The sequence below is a fragment of the Hyaena hyaena genome, unplaced genomic scaffold (genome assembly GCF_003009895.1).
Source record: "Hyaena hyaena isolate Hyena2069 unplaced genomic scaffold, ASM300989v1 scaffold_483, whole genome shotgun sequence".
Classification (NCBI taxonomy): Eukaryota; Metazoa; Chordata; class Mammalia; order Carnivora; family Hyaenidae; genus Hyaena; species Hyaena hyaena.
In genome coordinates this window covers 97,838-112,307 of record NW_024081117.1, presented here as the reverse complement: position 1 = coordinate 112,307, position 14,470 = coordinate 97,838, and the positions used below count along the sequence as shown (strand labels likewise).

Here is a 14,470-nt window from a genome sequence, read left to right as displayed (position 1 = left end):
CCCCTAATCTGCCCCCTCCCATCCCCCCCGCCTATAGGCTCCATGAGAACAGGGGTCTTGTCTGTTCTCTGCCAGGTCAGACGTAGGGTCACATATGGGACTTCAATAAACTTACAGACTGAAAGAAAAAATCCAATGGTGGAAATGACATCATGAGCTAGAGAGACAACTTCCGAGGTTGATACATCTGCTCTGTTACTGTGACAGAATTATTCATACAAGGATAGAAGTGAGTTCATGTTTCCCAAAGGTATGACATTCTTCTTAACGCTTACAAATAGGCCAAAAGAAGGTATGTGTGAAAACTGTACTAAATTCCTTGGGTTTTCTTGATTTGGGGACCTTCCATTCTAGGTCAAACCTATTGAAGTGGCATACACACACACAAACATATATGTATGTATATACACATATATGTGTGTGTTGTGCAGTATTATGTGTATATCACATGTACATATACATACATATATACACATATACATATACATACACACACACACGATATACACATAATACTGCACAATACTGCATAAGCTTCAAATCACTGCTCACAAAATATCACGGGATGTGGTGGCAATCTGAAGCGCATCGTCTTCCTTCTCCAGACCTGAAATCTTACCTGGTACCCCAATTTCTCTTTGTTGCACATCTTTTCCTCTCCAATAATTCTGGGCATCAAAATTACAAGTGGGAATCATGACTGTGTATTTATGAAATGGCAAAAACACAGAAGCCTAGAGTGAGTGAAGCACTCACACTTGGGTGACAAATCCGCCAATCCTACCTCAGCCCCGGAAATGACGTTGATAACTACTTTATCCCTTCCAGACCTTTCCCGATGAATTAACATACACACGTCAGATCAGAAGATGCATTTTGTTTTCTCTTTTGTACACATGAGCTCACACTGGACAAAATCTAAGATGAAACTTCTTTTTCTCTAAACAAGCTCTTGAGGGTGTATATCACTCTTAACGATCTTAACCACTTTCTATAATATAAAAGGATCATAATTTACTTAGACTACTGATGGAAATTTATTTTTAGTTTTTCACAATTATAAAATATAAAGCAATGAATAACTTTGTTCATATTGCTTTTTGTTAAACTTCTTTAACTAAATTTTCCCAATTTTCACTGAGTCCATAGCTCATGATAACATCATGGTTTCCAAGAGAATGAAGCTACATGAGTCATATTCTGTGCTCAATTCTCTACATGTCATAGATGTTCTTGTGTGGGGAAGAGGAACGAAGATGTGACATCACATAAAAAAATGCATAGCATCGAACCAATGACAAGTGGCAGGGATCCCCGTGTTTTTTTACAAACCAATTAAAGACAATAGTTCAAAAAGAATGATGTTATTTATGAGCCGCCCAGCTATGGAACTGACTTAACGGCACTGAGCAAAAACAGACTTCCTTTTAAAAAGTAATTTTCAGAAGTGGTGCTTGCTCCACTTCCTTCTAGAAAGGTGTTCTTGTTTCGTACAAATAACTAGCAGGTGTTGGCTTTTCCAGGTGATAAAACGAGAACCTTTCAGACCTGGGATAGGCCCATAGAGATTAAAAGCCATGTCTAAGGACAGGCTGAGTAGTGGCAAGGAGAGGATGACAAACCAGGTTGGACAGTCATTAAGAAGTATGAACCTCTCCGAAAGGGAGACCGACACAGGACAGAGCTATGGTGAGAAACAAAGTGTTGGTGCTAGTCCAGGAGGTCCACCTCTCCACTGCTTGACCTTTGGGGCAACAGATAATTTACGAGATACCATCGTATGGTATTTTGGCTCATTGTCACCTTGCTTGTCGTTTGGTAATCATTCAATTAAACAAATATTTATTGAGCAACTATTACACGGCCGGCATTGTTTCTGTTTCAGAAGCACTGGAGTAAAATAAGTCGGTGCTTCTTCCAGTAGCTTATGTTCTGGCAGAGAAGAGACGGTGATTGAACATATCCGTTCATATGTTTCAGCGCCGACGGCCGGCAGGTAGAATGGGTGTAAGCGTGGTTGGTATCTTCCCAAAATGCATCCCGCTGTCATAAGTAGGGTGCTCGGAATCAGAGAGGCTTAAGTACAAAGATAAAAGCAATTTCCGAAAACATTTTAAAGGAAGGTAAGTCAAAGTGCAAAGCTTACTGTCATGTCTACTGCGAGTTTCCTACTGAGGGTGAGCACAGGCCAGATTACTACTAGTTCCCATAAATGCAGTAGCAAAGGTCCTAGACAAGAGAGAGACTCCTGCACTCCCCCTAACAAGTCATTCTGGATGGGTCTCTGCCCATGAAAGTCAGTAGTTCCATCATGAATGACTGCATAGTGAGGGCAACCTCAGAGCCACGATACTGACTGCAAAGATGCAACTTTTGCAAAAGGGGTGGACGGCTCATTTGGGCATGAGCCACCATGACCTCTACAGGGCCCTCATAAACATCTTTCAGACCATAAGCAGCCAGAACTTTGATGCAGATGAGCAGTTTTAGCTCCCAACACCCCTAACAATCTTAGAGTGACTCCATGAAGAGACACAAGCATGTCAGATTTTGGATTTAAGATCTTCTCAGCCCCAGCACCAACTACCAACTGAATACATGATTAGGAGCACTGAGATTCGTCTTAAACGTTACCTTCTCAGTGAAGGCCTCCATGGCCACCCTATGTCATGGCAACTGCCCCAGCCAGCAATTCCTCTCCCCCCTTCCTTACTCCTTAGCACCAATCTCCACTGTATTTAACTCAAACACTAAAATCCACTAGAATGGAAAATCTCTGAGGGTGACATTTTTTTTTTTAATTGTACTTTGGACATTGCTTTGTTTCCAGAACCTAGAACAGAGGCACATAATAGGTGCTCAACAAAAATTTTCATTCAGTACCTACGAATCGTTCTGTTGTGGTTATTTCTGTTGTCTAAGGAAGAACATCAAGAACAGATGTCAACCTTTAGAAGATACTGGAGATCACGACCTAAAGTTTCTGTTCAACTGTGTTCTTAGAATAAAGGAAGTTAGAGAATAGAAAACACAAACAAGAGTTGGGGTAAAAGGTAAAATTCATTTATGCCAATTTTAAGGTGCCTTAAGCATGCTCAGTAAGAATGAACTGCAGTGAGCAAACAGCAGGGACGCTGTCTCGTTCACACAGCTCCCCAGTCCTCTTCCCATCTATTTCCCTTCATGCTTTGCCTTTAAACAAGCTCCAACCCCCAAAGATGTTGAGAGACTCAAACCATTACTTATCAAACAGAAAGCATTAAGATGCCCGACAAAGCGATTCCACAGCTTCCACAATGTGGTCAGTAATCAGGGTAAACCACCATCTCCACACAGCTGCATCTTCCCCACAGCACATGCTGAACTCTGTGTTCTAACACAAAAAGAACCAGGAAGGAAACAGTGCTATATTGCAATGGCATAGAGCAATGATGCTGGCATGGCATCACATGCACTCCTCCCAGACCAACTTACCTTTGGCAATGACCCTTAACTTTGAAGGTCCGCTGTAAGAAGAACACAGAAGAAGGACAGAAAGCAATTATGACAGATGGGCGGGGTAAGGTTAGCCGGGGAAGACCCAAAAAAGACACAGATCAAGGAACGGCAACTATTTGCCTAAGAAAACTGCAAGGTTGCCCAAGATACACAAATGACTAACTTCCTGTGGTCACTGCGTATGTCACATGTTCCATTTGCGTGAAATATTTCAGGTATTATTATGGCAATTTGGGAATGGAAATAAAGAACATTAGGGGACTTGACTGAGGCCTCACCATTAGTAATTACCAGTAGAACAAAAAACAAAACTCTGACACCTGATCCAAAGCTCCTTCCAATGTGTATATCATTGGGGCTGAAGTTGGGATATTTTCAATTTCATTAGCAAAGTAAATTTAAGAACTTTCCTGTTAAATCTGTTACAAAACAAAGGATTAAGAACCACACCACTATATTGGATTCCATGTCTTTAGAACAATTGTGCCCAGAATGTTACAATTAACACCGATTTGTGTAAAAAACAAAAAAGTCTCATACATACATCTATAATGTGGGACTATCTTTTTATTTATAAATCTTATATAGGCACGGCTATTCTAATATATTATGTAATTTAAAAATTCATGAAAACAGCATTTTGTTTCCTGCTTTCCAATAAATCATCTTGTAACCTAAAGGTACCTACCACCACTGAGGTAATGCTTTCCTTAAAACCTTTTATATAAAAAACAATAACAAATAAAAAATGACTTATACATCAACACTAGGTAACTGAATAAGACTTAAAAAATATTATTAATTCAAAAATTTACCCAAAGTAAGGGAAGGTACCTGCACTTGAACAATGATGGGGTTTCCATGCTTGGGCAAAATAAAATGAGGAGCCGTACTGGAAAACAGTGTGACAGTTCCTCAAATGGTTAAATATACAGTTACCATTTGACCTAGCAATTCCACTCCTGAGTACATACCAAAGAGAATGAAAGCATATGTTCACACAAGAACTTGTGCACACATGTTAATGGCAGAATTATTCACAGTAGCCAAAAAGTGAAAACAATGCAAATGTCCATCAACTGATGAATGGGTAAACCAAGTGTGGGACAGCCATATAGCTATCAATAGCGGCATTATTGAACCACAATGGGGTGGAGGTGGGCAAGATGGCGGAGAAGTAGGGAGCTCTGTGCATTTCGCCTGCACCCATCTCTCAAACAGAGAAGGCCTGAAGACGTAGGACACTGAGCCACAGGAGTCTGGGAAGAGAAAGAGACAGAGTACACTGGGAAGGAAACCTCCCCAGTGCGAACTGGGGAAGGTAAAAGCGGGACGGGGCCCAGAGATACGGAGAGAGGGGAGGGAACCCGGCTTGCGTGCAGCTGCGGTGAGTGATAAACCAGTGAGTGGTGGTGAGCTGCCGCGAGTCCAGCGGAAAGGAAAGAGAAGCTGAGATTGCTCATAGAACCATCCCTGGAGGAGACAAAAACCTTGGCTTGGAAAGAGAGTGTTTTTTAGCTCTGGCTGGGGTGCTGCCTTTAAACTAGGTGCCCCCAGTCCCAGAAAGCGCCAGGAAAAACTGAACTGCCCTACGCCCGGCACCAGGCACCATCCATGGCAGCGGCGGCCCGGTGAAGCGGTGGTAGCCGCGGACCCTGCGGACCTGAAGTTGCTACGTTCCCCAAACACACTCGGGCTGTATCCCTGCTTGACCCCAGCGGATCTGAGGCTGCGACACTGCCCCCACCCCCCACTCAACCCCCGGCAGCAGGGAAGCAGCGACCTGCAGGACTGTTTAGGGCGGTATAAACAAAGCCCGAGGACTGGGACCTGGAAACGAGGCGGGGCGCGGGGCATAGAACTCAGCCCACGTTGGCTACATCCTCAGCACAGGGAGATTGGACCCAAAGAAGGGATTTGCAATGCTTGGTTGAGAAGGGACTGGGTAGATGCCATTCTTCTCCCCACAACCACCAAGGTGGGCCGTCAGGGAGGCCAGCGGACACAGTGGAGGCGAGACCTGCCTACACCAAATGACACCCATCGCCTCCAGGGAGCTGTTTTGTTGTTGTTGTTGTTTTTACCTGAGCCTGGGTTTGTGTGTTTATTGGTTTTGTCTGTGTGTTTGTGTACCTTTGTTCCCTCTGTGGTTGTCTTTTTTTTTTTTTTTCCAGGGCTGCCTCAAGAAACAAGCCAAACTACACATGGTGGAGAGTCCCACGAGTAAGGAAACAAAATAACCAAACACTCAACAAGAGAAACCAAGAGACACAATTCAAAGAACACTTCCTGAACAGACAGGCCCTGAACAGTCAAAGAGCCCTCTCTAATACAGCAGAACTCGCAGGGGCAGAGTACACAAGCTGCACTTGAGCAGAGAGACAGAAATCTAAAATTAACAAGAGATAGAAAGCTAACCAAAATGATGAAACGGAATCTCCTCCAAAGAAATTCCAGGAAGAAATGACAGCTAAAGAACTGCTCAAAACAGATATAAACAACATAACTGAACAAGAAGTTAGGACAATAATCATAAAATTAATCACTGGGCTTGAAAAAAGTATGGAGGACATCAGAAAAACTATGGCTACAAACACTATGGAGCTTAAAAATAGTTATGATGAATTTATAAATGTGATAATTGAGATACATAATAAACTGGAGGCTTCCAATGCATGGATTGATGAGGTAGAAAGGAGAATAAGTGATTTAGAAGACACTATTATAGAAAAAGAAGAACTGAGAAAAAGAGAGAGAAACTGATTCAGGACATGAAAGAAGAGTTCGAGAACTCAGCGATACAATCGAATGGAACAATATCTGTATTATAGGAATTCCAGAAGAGGAAGAGAGGGAAAGGTGCTGAAGGAGTCCTGGAACAAATTATAGCAGAGAACTTCCCCAACCTGGGGAGGGAAGTAGATGTTGAAATTCAAGAGTCACAGAGAACTTTCCTCATACGTAATTTGAATCGATCTTCTTCATGACATATCATAGTTAAATTGGCAAAATATAAGGACAAAGAGAGAATTTTGAAAGCAGCTAGGGAGAAAAGGGCCCTAACATACAAAGGGAAACCTATCAGAGTGGTGACAGACCTATCTAATGAAACCTGGCAGGCCAGAAAGGAATGGCAGGAGATCTTCAATGTGATGAACAGAAAAAATATCCAGCCAAGAATCCTCTATCCAGCAAGTCTATCATTCAGAATAGAAGGAGAAAGAAAAATCTTTCCAAATAAACAAAAATTGAAAGAATTCATCACCACTAAACCAGCCCTACAAGAAATCCTGAGGGGGACTCTCTGAGGAAAATGTTGCAAGGAACACAAGATGCGAGAGACACCACTACCAGCATGAATCCCACCAATGACACAATGACTCTAAACCCATATATTTCAATAATAACCCTGAATGTAAATGGGCTGAATGCTCCAATCAAAAGACATAGGGTAGCAGAATGGATAAAAAAACAAAATCCATCTATTTGCTGTCTATAAGAAACGCATTTTAGACTGAAAGACACCTTCAGATTAAAAGTAAGGGGATGGAGAAATATCTATCATGCTACCGGAAGTCAAAAGAAAGCTGGAGTAGCTATACTTATAACAGACAAACTGGACTTTAAAGACAATAACAAGGGATGAAGAAGGGTATTATATAATAATTACAGGGTCTATCCATCAGGAAGAACTAACAATTAGAAATGTCTACACACCAAATATGGGAGCACCTAAATATTTAAAACAATTAATCACAAACAGAAACAATCTTATCAATAAGAATGTGCTAATCGCAGGGGACTTTAATACTCTACTTACAGCAATGGATAGATCAACCAGACAGAAAATCACTAAAGACAATGGACTTGAAAGACACAATGGACCAGATGGATCTGACAGATATATTTAGAACTCTACATCCTGAGGCCATGGAATACACTTTCTTTTCAAGTGCGCATGGCACATTCTCCAAGATAAGTCACACACTGGGACATAAAGCAGCCCTCAATAAATATAAAAGAATTGAGATCCTACCATGCACACTTTCAGATCACAATGCTATGAAACTTGAAATCAATCACAGGAAGAAGTCTGGAAAAACCTCCAAAAACATGGAGGTTAAAGAACACGCTACTAAAGAATGAATGGGCCAATCAGGCAATTGGAGAAGAAATTAAAAAATATATGGAAAGAAATGAAAATGAAAATACAACAATCCAAACTCTATGGGATGCGGCAAAGGCAGTCCTAAGAGGAAAGTACATTGCTCTCCAGGCCTATTTCAAGAAATTAGAAAAATCGCAAGTGCAAAATCTAACAGCTCACCTACAGGAACTAGAGGCAGAGCAACAGGAGCACCCCAAACCCAGTAGAAGAAGAGAAATAGTAAAAATCAGAGCAGAAATGAACCACAATGAGAAGTGAAGTACTAACACACACCGCAACAAGGATGAGCCCTGACAACATTATACTAAGTGAAATCACCAGTCACAGAAGATATTATATTTATAGGTGCATTTTTATGAAATGTCCAGAGTAGGCAAATCCATATACAGAGAGAGCATAGATGAGTGAATTTGGGGGAAGGGGGGGAGAAGGGAATGAGAACATGAACAGTGAGAGCTAAAGGGTACAGGATATCTTTTTCAGGTTTTAAACGTTCTAAAATCAACCATGACAGTGATGACACATATCTGTGAATATATTAAGGCCACTGAATTATACACTGTAAGTGGGTGAATTGTATGTTATGTAAATTCTATCTCAATCTCAATAATGCTGTCCAAAAAAATGAAATGGGAGAAGTACCGATCTCTCTTCAAAAAAGGTCTAGGAGGCCTGGAGAATGCAGGGGTGCATGGGCAGGGGGCTCGTAGGAGCGCAGGCTGTAAGTCAGGCTGCAAACTAAGGCACTGAAAACTGAAAGGGGAAATAGAGAGTAAATAAAGGGAATACTGAACATATGTGCCTGAAGTAGGTATAGAGAAGAGAGAAGAAGTAGAAGTGAAAATGCCACAAGAGAACTATCTAGAAAAAGAAAAGAGAAAAACAAAACAAAACCAAGGACTGGTAAGACAACATCATCAGCAACGCCATCAGTGATGGCAACCCGTAACTGGGTACCGGTTGCCAGACCCTACACCGAGAGGCCAGACATCCACCCTTATCTTTAAACCAGCACCGTGAGGGACATTCTCCTGGTCTCAATTTATAGATGGGAAACAAAGTCAACGCAGTTAAATATTGTGGTTATGTATTGTCAAGTGCCTATCTTTTAGAAATATACACAGATGTAGTTAGAAACAATTGATAGAATTTCTTGCATTTGCTTTAAACGGTTTTTTTATTTTTAAAAATTTTTAAATCGTTATTTATTTTTGAGAGAGAGAGACAGAGCACAAGTGGGGAGGGGCAGAGACAGAGAGGGAGACACAGAATCTGAAATAGGCTCTAAGCTCTGTGCTGTCAGCACAGGGCTTGATTTGGGGCTCGACCTTGGAATGGTGAGATCATGACCTGAGCCAAAGTCGGATGCATAACTGACAGAGCCACCTAGGCGTCCCTGCTTTAAATTTTTTTAAATGTTTATTTATTTTTGAGAGGGAGAGACACAGAGTGGAGCAAGAGAAGGGCAGAAAGAGAGGGAGCCAGAATCTGAAGCAGGCTCCAGGCTCAGAGCTGACAGCCTAGAGCCCAATGCAGGGCTCAAACTCACCAACGGTGAGATCATGACCTGAGCCAACGATGGATACTTTACTGACTGAGCCACCCAGCCGTCCCTCTTGCGTTTGCTTTAGAATAATATAGTGGGAAGTGCCAGTGGGGGATATGGATAAAACCCAACTGGCCGTGCTGATAATTGTTGAAAATGAGAGAAGGATACATGTACTATTCCCTCTGCTTTTAAGTTTGAAAGTTTCCATAAGCAAACTCCCTCGGTAAAAGTTAAAAACAACAAAAACCAACAACAAACAAAAAACCCTTCACATTTGCAATATCTGTCCACGTGTCCCTGAGTTACCTCTCTGACCTCTTTATCTACCACCTCTATATCCCTACACCTCTATACCCTTCCGCAACCTTCCCCTATACTCCTCTGTAGTCTTCTGCACCCCCACCTTTATTCAAATTTACCTTTGGAATGAGACTTTCCTCATCACCCTTTTTAAAACTGCATCCCTAAGGTGCATACCATCCTCATTTATTGCCCTATTTTTCTTTCTCCAGAGCACTCACCTATTACCTTTGTCATCGTCATCAGTTCATAACTAACACGTGCGTGACATTTACTAGATGCTGAGCACTGTTCTAGGTTTCTATAGACACACACACCCACACACACTTGATCCCTTTAACAACCTACGAGGTAGATACAACAACACTAGTTTCATTTTACAGATGAGAACCCGAGGCACAGCCTATAAGTGGAGCGTTTCACACCCAGGCAGTCTTGTGCCCAGTACATTCTTACCCGCAACAGCACAGGGATGAAGGAAAGACCTTTAAACCTCAAGGATTCAAACATTTCTGCAGAATATCAAAGTTTATCAAGCACAAAGTAGCTGCTGGCAATGTCAGCGGCCTTGGCCCAAATCGCCACAAACGCCAAGAGTTTAAACTAAGAGTGAGCCATCAGAACAAAACAACACAAGACAAAAAACCAAAACAAAACAGATTTTATATATGTCATAGGACAGTTCAAGTGATCTGACAGTTTAAAACACCCTTGAAATGTGCATAAATAAAAGCTCAAGTCTCCTGACCTATCGCATTTAAAATAGCTGTCCTAAATTCCAAAGAAAGAAAGAGAAAATAGGGAGGTACTTTACATATGTTTCCAGGACACTTGTTTCCTGACCCACTATAGATTGTTGAAATAAAAGAATGTAGAAAAGTGTAAGGATTAAAAAAAAAAACCCACACCGCCCTTCAGTTTTCATCATGTGAAATCAGCTGGAGAAGAGCACCTATTGGCCGTGGGTGCTTTTCAATGTCACCTGCCCCAAAAACTCTGACATCTAATTTACATTTATCTCTTTCAATAAATGTAAAACTAAGGATCCAAGAACAGAACTAAAATACGTTTTTTACTTTTTAGTGTTTATATATTTTTGAGAGAGAGAGAGAGAGAGAGAGAGAGCAAGCACAAGCAGGGGAGGGGCAGAGAGAGAGGGAGACACAGAATCTGAAGCAGGCTCCAGGCTCCAAGCTGTCAGCACAGAGCCAGACGCAGGGCTCAAACTCACTAGCTGTGAGATGATGACCTGAGCCAAAGTTGGACACTTAACCAACTGAGTCACCCAGGTGCCCCTGAACTAAAATATGTTTTTAAGTAATTTTCAAACATTAGTTGTTGAGCAGATCATATTTAAGTGTGCAGATCATCTCAGCTTCTCCTTTGTCATTTTCCAGCCAAATGTTAATGATGACAAAAACACTTGCCTCTGAAACTTCCTTTTACCTGCTGGCAGTATTTCCCTTTCACAGCTCACACTTCGCGTTCCAGTGAGAAATAAAGCAGCCATTCAATATAGGATTATTATTACTATCTTGTGGATGAGAAAACTGAGGCCCAGGAAGAAGAAGTAAAGACCACATAGCAAGGCAGCAGCAAGCTCAGGATTCGGACCCTGGAAACTTGCTCCAAAGCCCCCTGTCACCATCATGTTGCCTGCGTGTGGGGGATAAAACACAGTGCAAAAATTAAGGGGGAAAAAAAAGAGCCCCAATCAAATATAATTTTTAGGCCAATCTGAGAAATTCCTCACTTACTAGCTGTGTGACCTTGGGCAAGGCACTTAACCTTTCTGTGCTTCAGTTTCTTTACAGATTGTTTTGAGAACTTAACGAATTATAACATGCATATCTCAGTCTGGCACACAATATTCCGTAAGAGTTAACTTTTCATCATCATCAGTGTTATTTTACAAAGATGTACAGTCCAGTATATGACAGCACAATTAAGGAGACCTAGTTTTATTTCCCAACTTTGTAAATGAGTCATCTTTCAAGTCCACTTAATTAAAATGAAAAACTGGGGCACTTGAGTGGCTCAGTCAGTTAAGCCTCCAACTTCGACTCAGGTCATCATGATCTTGAGGTCTGTGAGTTCGAACCCCACATCAGGCTCTGTGCTGACAGCTCAGAGCTTGGAGCCTGCTTTGGATTCTGTGTCTCGTTCCCTCTCTGCCCTTTCCCTGCCTATGCTCTGTCTCTCTCTGCCTCTCAAAAAAAAATATTTAAAAAAATGAAAATTAAAAAACTATCAGAGGTCCTGGTGACACGGCCTTGGGTACCTTACTTAAGTCTTTAAAAAACATACAATATGATTGATACACAGGCATTAGTATTGCTCATGTTTATGATCTCCGGAAGGCTAGACAAGCTTATTTAAAAAGAACTGCTTAAAGTGTAACAGTAAAGCAACCAACCATGTGACTCTCTCCATATGAGAAATATGAATCTAAATTTAGCAACAAGGGAAACTATTCAAATTTGGCACAGCTATTATTTGTGTGCCCTCTGACAGTTGGGGAAGATGCGTTAGCAAGCGCATGTACTCTTTCTGTACCTCTTTGCATATCTTCCTCTAAAGGCCATTCAAATTAAAATGCTTATCCTTGCAGGTTTATCCTTGGCTCTGTCAGAGTTCTTCCTGTGTGGGAAAACGACTCCAACTTTAGAAAGCTCGTGATGTTTTCAGAGTCATGAAGAGCATCTCAGATCAGTTCTAACCCCCAGAGGCCATGACCAGTTTTCATCAACTTTCCTAGCATCTCCGTCAGGCCCTAAAGAAGATGAGGAAGGCACAGTTCCCGTCCCCTGATGTCACACCGATGCGCAGCGTCAGGTAGCAGTGCTGGGAAGAGGGGGCAGAACAACACACTGAGGAACAGCCACAACCCGATACTGTGGACAGGTAAGCAGCGAAGTGCCAGCACTACCCTAAAGTTACTGCCTTACCTCTGCCCCAAACAAGGGTCTGCTGGTGGCCAGGGCGAGGTGTGGGCAGCAACGTGGCGACACCTTGATTTATGGAAACCACAGTTCAGCTGGTCAAAACTCTACTCTCCCTCCAGTTACCTTCCAAACCGTGAGGTAGCGCAGGGACCCTCCTACTTCTCACGCAAGCAAGTTTCTCGACTTTGCCCAAACCTCACTGCTATTCAGCCTTTTAGGACAGAGTCCATGGAACCCAAGTTGGACGACCCTCACTCAATCCTCTGCGCTTTCCCAACACACCTCCAGTTCAAAGATCCCTCCAAGTTCCACTGCAGTAACGTGGAAAGCACGGTTCGTGAATACACCCCTTCCTCGTCGTCTTGACTCCCACTCGGGCTACATCACCCCTCTTCTGGAGGTTCTCCGCATTCTCCTTGCAGACATCATCAACGTGGCAGGAGGGGGTGGCGAGCCTCTCAGCTCGTGGCCACAGGCAGGCTGGAGGGGGTGGGGGTGGGGAATCGCACCAATTCCGCTTTCCCCGCCACCGCAGGGTCAGCAGGTGGACTTCTCAGTGGGGGCTCGGGCCACACAACCTGCCGCGCCCTCGTGCTCTAACCCAGCTCGGTTAAGTAGCAGAAAGTTTATGGCTTTTTGCCACCAGACACCCAAACATAGGTGTGGGTGTGTTGGGAGGGGGTCCTCCGCGGGCCCTCGACATCTGTGTGCGCGCTTTTCGGGGAACCGAGAAAAGCCAGCGCGTCCAGGAGCACAGCGCCTGGGACCACGCAGGGCGCAGGCTTTGGGCTCACTGACCGTCGCCCAGCGCTAAAGAGCCCCGAGGTTCGGCTCCTGAGCCCTCCGAATCCAAGCCGAGCACCGGGTGGCTCCCTTTTGCAGGTCGATGCCATACTCCCCCCACCCCCCGTCACACCCCCGCAGCGGAGCCCCTTCCTCCATTCGCCCAGGGGCCTCAGCATTGCCCGGCCCCCGCCCCGGCGCGCTCTCAGGCTCGCGCAGGCAGCCCCGGCGTCCCTCGCCCCACCTCACCCCTGCAGCAGCCTCGCCCTGCCCGCGCGCCCCAGGCCCGCTCACCCCCGTTCGCTGGGTGAGCGCATCGCGTCGGCTCCCGGCTCGCTAGGCTCCGCGCGGCGGAAAGAGGGAGCGAGGAAGGGGAAGCAGCGCCCTGACGCCGCCACGCCGCCGCCGCGCCGCCGCCACTCCACCCCATCGAAATCCCGAGACGGCGCAGCAATCCGAGAAGGTCCCCAGGGAAGCGAAGCGCCGCTGCCGGGCCTGCAGCCGGAGGGGAGACGCGGAGGACGCGAGCCGGAAGGCGCTCCGGCCCCCGCGCTCCTCCACTCTCCGCCCCGCGGCCGTGCGCCCGGCCCCCCCTCTCCTCCCCGCCTCCCAGCCTCGGGTGACGCGGGCCGGGACCGTCGGGGGCCGCCGTGCTCCGGTCTCCCCGCGTTCTCTCCCGAAATCACGCCGTGCCCTCGCTGGGGGCCCAGGCGCAAACGCGCTTTCGGGGGTTGAAATACGGAGATAACGCGCAGACCCGGTGGGCATGAATTCCCAGCCCCAGGAGCCCGGGCAGCGGTGTTTGGCGTTCAGTGCAATTGCCTGAGATAAGGAGTGAACTTCCCGAATACTTGGGATTCGTCCGCACGGAGATCTACGCGCCCAACCGAGACCTAAAACTTGCCCCGAGCGTGACCTCAGCTGGCTGCGCCGCGCGAAGCCCGACGACGAGGACTTCCCTGGCCGCCTCCTACCTAATCACCACCCTGTGCTCTGGAAGCGAGGGGTGGCGGTCTCGTCGCTGCTGCGCCGCGGTTGCATCCAGATCCAGGTGGACGCTGGGGAGAAGCTGCCAACCCAAATAGGAAGCTTTCACACTTGGAAACCGAAGCCCTGACCGTTAGCAGGGCTGAGTGCACGATGTCTCTTCACCCCTAGAGAGGCCGAACGCGCTCCGCCAGCGCCCCAATCTCTCTTGGGGAAAGAATCTCAGAGTTATCTGCCCCG

At 45.0% G+C, this 14,470-nt stretch overlaps 1 protein-coding gene across 1 annotated transcript in view; it reads right to left on the bottom strand.

Moving 5' to 3' along the window:
* The window catches only part of RUBCNL (rubicon like autophagy enhancer), a 44,345-nt gene extending 30,604 nt beyond the window's left edge, over nucleotides 1-13,741 (bottom strand). Inside the window, exon 1 of the mRNA XM_039254369.1 lies at nucleotides 13,538-13,741. The gene's annotated coding sequence lies outside the window, so the exon portion shown is untranslated. The remainder of the gene's footprint in view (nucleotides 1-13,537) is intronic.
* Between the last annotated feature and the right edge of the window lie 729 nt (nucleotides 13,742-14,470).